Genomic DNA, 7,163 nt, shown 5'->3' with positions numbered 1-7,163 from the left:
ACCCCCCTAATATTTCTTGGATCCGCCACTGATTACACTTACTATTAAATAATGATTAAGGACTCGATCTTGTTCCTACTATATGGACTTCATCTCAAGACTATAAATTGGTTTGCACTTGGAACAATCAGGAAGACTTAATGATTGATCTTGTCAACTCAAGAATATAAACTTGTTCCTAATATATGGATTCGATCTTGTTCCTCTTCTTCTGCTTCTTCTTCTTGTTTGTTTTTTCATCATCTCTAGATCTCTGAGGGCCACAAGATGGATTTGTTGAGCTCGCCAAAGGCTTCAGTACCTGTTTGCAGATACATTAATGTTGTTAAATGATACAAATAAACAAGACTGGATAAGGAATAACCCACAATATCAAGAAACACAATACATACATATACAGGGTAATGTTTCAGGTGTTTATTCTTCTCCGATCCATCTTGGCGTTAATGAAGAACATAATAAATAATAATCAAACTACGAAATGTAAGGAATATATGACCTCTAATTCGTGAACCTTCATCCCTTCATCCCGACACCACTATCGTCAACTCTGATTGTGACCTGAAGACGAATTTATCTTGCTACATAATGAATACTAAGGTATAAGAGAATATGAACTGAGCCAATTATAGATATTCTCGATCATGCAATTAATTCCCAGCAATTTTAGGTAAGGCGCTTTATTTACTCATATGTTTGCTTAAAATTATTATGCAATAAAAATTGAATTCCAATAAAATAATAAAAATAACTACCTTCATATATTGGGCTGCTAATAATCATCACGTGGTTGGTGTCCTTCAATTTCTCGAGTTCTTCTTCAATCGTCAGTGTCATTTTTCTATGAACAAAAAGGTTTAGGTAAATAGTAAAATGATTATCAAGAGAAACAAGAAGAATAAAACAGACTAAAAATAAATAAACTCATTGAAAATAAATGATAAATGCTTACCAATAATTCAAATAGGGGAGTGCTGATGAACCTTACCGTATGAGAATTAGTTTAGATTGTGGTGGATTTATATGACTGACGTGAAAAAAACTGGGGTGAGAAAAACGGCATGAAAAAACTGGTGCAGGAAGAAGCATAACTAAAAGGGTAAGAAAGGAGAAGACTCTTGTATGCCAAACCATTTAATTAACCAATTGTTTTTTAATTATTGGTTTATTAAATAGTTTTTAATTGTAGTTAAATTCTGATTAATTTAATGATGTGACTGTCCACATCAGATGCCACATAAGGTGGTATATATATGTGGTACAAAAACATAGTAAGAATACCATTATTGCTTTATTTATAGTAAAGAGGAGAGGAATTACTTGTCCTCCAAGTAAATACAATCCTAGCAGGGAAATAATAACTAGTAACCAAATCTATCTAAGATTTACACAATCACACTTTAATATAATATCTATAACACTCTCCCTTGAATGTGTAAATACTCAGGTAGATTAGTCATCAGGTAGAGTTGAGGAAGTTGACTCATTGGCACTGATTTGGGAACATGCTAGTCTTAGATAAAAATCCAATGGCTATGGTAAAACCCAAAGCGGGACAAAAACCTATAGTCTAAGGAAAAGTGCGTGAGAAAGTGCAAAGTCAACTTAAACATCTACAGGACGTACATCAGGGATATGACCAATCCAAGATGGGCGCCTCGTCAAAACCTCGTTAGGTAGCAAAAAACCCAAAGGGAAAAATGCTCCTAATCGTAGGAAAAAAGAGTACGCTAAGATCAAGCAAGTATTTTTGGGATACTCCCCCTGAGTTTGACATAATTCCAAAGAGAACTAACAATGTTACAACTTTTACGTATACCAATTCCTTGAACAAGCTTCTGAACCGTCGTCTTCGACAAATATTTGGTGAAGAGATCGGCCAGGTTGTCCTGGGAACAGACTTGCTTGACTTCAATCTTCTGATGTTCTTGTTGCTGATGTGAGAAAAAGAACTTCAGCGAAATGTGCTTAGTGTTGTCTCTTTTGATGTATCCCTTTTTGAGCCGTTCGATACATGCTGCGTTATCTTCAAAATTCATTATAGAGACGTCAATGATAGAAAAAAGATCATAGTACTTCAAATTATGTTCTATAGCTACTCTTAACTAGAAGCAGTCTCGAGTATCTTCATGTAGGGCGAGTATCTTAGCATGGTTCGAAGAAGTGGCAACTAAGGTTTGTTTAGTTGAACTCCAAGATATTGCAGTGCCTCTAATAGTAAAGACGTAACCTATTTGAGAGCACACCTTGTACAGGTTAGATAAGTACCATGCGTCAGCATAACCAACAAGGCGAGAATCAATTCAAGAACTGAAGGGGCTACGACACCTTTTGAGGATTCATAGGGATAGAACAAACCCAAAATCGCCGTATCTTTAAGGTAGCAGAAGATGTCTTTAACACCTGTCCAATGACTGCATGTAGGCACATTGTTGTATCTTCCCAAAAGATTGACACAGAATGAGATGTCTAATCTAGTGCACTAAGTTAAATACAATAAAGTGCATACTGCATTTAGATATGGAACTTGGGGTTCCAAAATCTATTCTTCATTCTCCTTTGGACGGAAAGGATCTCGTTTAGCATCTAGCGATCAAACGACCATAAGAGTATTCGAAGGCTTCACTTTATCCTCATTAAAACGATGCAATACCTTATAGGTGTAGTTCAACTGATGTTCTAAGATTCCATCTAAACAATGCTCGATCTCCAAGCCGAGACAATATTGAGCTTTCCCAAGATCTTTTATCTCAAATTTCGACTTCAAGTGCGTGGCAGTTTTCTTAAGCCCTTCATGAGTCCCAATAAGATTCATCTCGTCGACATGAATTATAATGATCCCAAATCTGGAATGTGACTTTTTAATAAACATGTAAGGGCATAGTTCACTGTTTATATATCCTTGATTTATCAAATACTCACTCAGACGGTTATTCCACATCCACCCGAATTACTTCAATTCGTAGAGTGAACGCCTCAGTCAAATAAAGATGGTGTTTCATGGTCTAGAACTATTTGATCCAATCAATGTAAGTCATTTGGGAGCTTTAATATTAATTTCCGTATCAAGATCCCATAAAGATACACAGTTACCATGTCCTTAAGCTATATATACAGTTTTTTGGAAATGACCAAACTGATAAGGTAGCAGAACGTAATCATATCCATTACAGGTAAATATGTATCGTCATAATCAATCACAGGGCGTTGAGAGAAGTTTTGCGCCACAAGATGTGCTTTATATTGCACTATTTCGTTCTTCTCATTGCGCTCCCTTACGAAAACCCACTCGTAGCCAACAGACATCACATGTGGTGATGTGAGAGCTACGAGTCTAAACACCTTGCGTTTCACAAGGGAATCGAGTTCATCTTGGATTGCTTGTTTCCAATTTGATCAATCACTTCTGCATTAACATTCATCAATGGAACGAGATTCAATGTCATCGCTCAACATTATCTCAATAGCTATTGCATATGCTAATGCATTGTTGATTATCATCTCATTTGACACCAAACATTATCTAAGTTAGCATAGTGGACCAAAATCTCTCGATTCTCGGAAGGTGGATTCGCGGTAGACTTAACAGCTTGTGCCGTGGGTTTCCTCTTCCGGAGTTGTGAATCCTTTTAACCAAGGGGCCTTCCATGATTCTAGGTAGGAGCAGAGGATTGGTAGCTACCAATGTACTGGGGTCGGCCATTAAGGCGTTCTGACCTTCCAGGAGGGAAGTTTGTCGTACATTTGGTACATCCATTTTTGCAGGCATATTTACAGTTAGTATATGTGATTTCGTCACTCTCGTTAGATTAGTGAAAGCATTTGACATGCTATGAGATACGCTCTGAAGATCTGGGATGTGTTGCACTTCAGTCTCAGATTGAATGGTGTAAAGTGGGAGTCGTCCATGATAATTCACGTTGTTCTTTAGGAACATTTACGTTCTTATCTCCCTCAAACAATGTGAAAACTTTCTCATAGAAGTGAGAATAAGCGAAATGAACGGTAAAGATATCGTCTATCAAAGGTTTTAAGTAACGAATAATAGAAGGAGAATCATAACCGACACAATTTCCATCCTTCTTTGAGGACCCATTTTAGTACATAAGGGTGGCCCAATCGGCACATAAACCATACAACCAAAAATGCGCAAAAGCAATATGTCAGGTTCGCATCTGATAACCAATTGATGGGCGCTTTATGGTTGGGTCGCGACAGGCCTCAGGCAAACTAACATGGTTGTATGCAACATTGCATAGCCTCAAGTAATGATCGGGAGCTTGGTACGTATGACCAACAATCGAGCAATCATTTAAAAGCACTTATTGGAAGCTTCTGCTAAGCCATTCTCTGTGTGAACATGGGGTATTGGATGTTCAACTTCAACCCCAGCTAACATGCAATAGTCATCGAAGGTTTTTGATGTAAATTCCCTAGCATTATCCAATTGAGTAGATTTGATCGGATCAGAGTGGTGAACCTTGAGCTTTATAACCTGAGCCAACAGTTTGGAAAATGCATCTTTTCTTGTGGACAACATGTATATGTGTGACCAACATGTGGAATCGTCAACCAATACCATAAAGTATCTAAATAGTCCGCAGGGTGGTTGAATCGGTCCATAAATATCGCCCTGAATTCTTTGTAGAAAAGTAGAAGGATCCGAATGGATCTTATCATGGGAAGGCTGAATAATGAGCTTTCCCATGAAGCAGGTATGGCATGCGTTACCCTTCTGGAACGTGTCTAAGTTTCTAGTTAGGGGATGCTCGTGTGAAATTTGAGGAGACGGCTCATCACAACTCGTCGAGGGTATCCCAAATGGTCATGCCAAAGCAAAACTTTGTGTGCAGTCCTTGAGTTAGGGCCGGCCACATAGTGGCTTTCCAATGGGGTGTATGTTGTAGTATATGGACCACTCGGGATACTCTCCATCTTTTTCTAGATTATGCTTCTAGCAATATTCATAAGAAATGATGTACAGAAATTCAACTTCATTTTCTACATAGGTTTCAACGTGATAATTATTATCTCGAATGTCTTTAAAGCTCAACAACGTTCTTTTGGAACGTGGAGAATAAAGTGCCTCTTTGATGATCAGTTCAATGTCATTAGACAACACTACAAGGGCATTTCCGTATCCTTCGATTATGTTGGATGAGCCTCAGAGGGTTGCCAGAGGTGCATTCTTAGGTACGAAATTAATGAAATATGTGCATTCACATAAAAAGAATGTTTGTGGTTGCACTGTCTACCAGACAACTAACTTCCCACTAATCATACCTAGAAATAAATAAATTGAATTAATCACATGCATAAAAGGTTCGAAAACATAAATTCCATTCAATTAATTATTTGATAAAATAATCCATAAAACTTAATATCCAAAATTAAAACAAACACCAACAAATAATCTAAATTTAAAGGAAATTGTTCAAAATTTTAACCGAAAATAACATAGAGGTTCGCCCAACATAGGAAATTAGGCCCAAGGAGGTAAATTCGGCTTGCATGTGGCCCCATGTCCAAAAATCTAATCTTTCATCGGGATAACTTTCCTCCCTGAAAGTTAGAAACATCCATCTTTGTATTTTATGATTCTAGATTCCTATCTCACACTCACCAAGTCACTGATGCCATAGAAAGAAGAGATCGTTGTTTGCGACCCAACCCATGTCCTCATGTCTATTCACACTTCATTTCATCATCGTTGTAAATTACAATTACCCATGGCTAAGTATGGTTTAGTCTTATTTTTCTTTATATGGGATTTCAGCAAAAATTGGAACAGCCTTGGCCATGGCGTTGGAAGAACTCAACCTAGAAAAAAGAAAATTACAGACAAGAAGAAAAGAAGAAGAGTGCCAAAGTTTCACGTGCACTTCAATTCCAGTGACTGGTTTTGGATAAAGACAAATTTAAATCACATTATCGTTAAGTTTATATCTTTGTCTCTAGCATAAATAATATCGTTTGTTAAAAAAAAAAAAAAAATTATAAACAGTAAACTGGTTTCTTTTCTTATTTATTATAAATGCAAACAGTAAATTGGGTACAAAAGTTCAAGGGTCGTGAAAAAAATTCAGTGAAAGTGAAAGAGAAAGGAGTGCTCGGTGCCCACTCCCCAGATTGGCAGATTCGATAGATACCATTCAAATGGTTGTCAGAAGCCATGTGATACACTGACTCTGTGGCCCTTCTTCCTATATAAAATTACAAAATAAGACAAAAGAGTCCTCCAATTTACTCACATGAATCGCAACAACTACCACTTTTCTTTCTTTTATTATAACTTTTACCCATACCTTTATCATAATTTTTCAAATGTAGCCCTAAAAGTTTTCTTTTCCGTTCCGTTCGGTCAGCCTAGCTCATATAATCCAATGGTAGATTAAGCCTAAAGTTGGAGACAGAGACTCAGCTTTTTACCCTCCAGTTCACTTATGGTTGGTTTGCTATTGCTATGCTTTGAAAAAAAATTGCTTTTGTTGTGCTGTGAAAATAAGCAGCTGTGAAATAAAGCAGCAGAGTGTTTGGTAAACTTTTTTGTAAAAGTACTTTTGAAAAAAAAAAAGCAGTATTATAGTGTTTGGTAAACTTTTATGTAAAACAGATGTGAAAAAAAATCCGGTTTTTCAAAGCTAGGTTTTGTAGCTTCTTGTTTTTGGCTTTTTTTCACCCAAAATTGTGAAAAAAAGCTGAAGCTGAATGTTTACCAAACACAAAAATAGCTTCTAGCTTTTTTTATACCAGTTTTTTTCAGAATTACCTCAATACCAAACTAGATCTTAATCATGTCGTCCACTGCTTTTTAGCCTTTTGGGAGCTCCATTCCGTTTCATATCAGTACAATTGTTATGCTTCTGCTGCAGTTGCTCACCACTTTATTGCCTATGTATGTACAACAATCACCTCTCATCCTCATTCTTACTTTTCCTCGCTCTCGAACCAAAAAAAAACAAGAGAGAAATTTAAATAAAACGTCCATTTTGTCACCGTGGCATTCCAGTCCTGATATTGTGACACTCTAACTTAATAATAAGAGGTATTTATCGTTTGCTTCTAAAGCTGCCAACTGGCCGATTAAATTTTTATTTTAACCGATTATCTTCTAAATTTTTATAATTAATCAATTTTTTTTCCTGAACTTTATCTTCACGTAA

This window comes from the organism of the source record quoted next, unplaced genomic scaffold (assembly GCF_019419815.1).
Source record: "Pyrus x bretschneideri cultivar Hongxiangsu unplaced genomic scaffold, Pyrus_bretschneideri_v1 Contig75, whole genome shotgun sequence".
NCBI classification, from domain to species: domain Eukaryota; kingdom Viridiplantae; phylum Streptophyta; class Magnoliopsida; order Rosales; family Rosaceae; genus Pyrus; species Pyrus x bretschneideri.
This window is presented reverse-complemented; position numbering follows the sequence as displayed.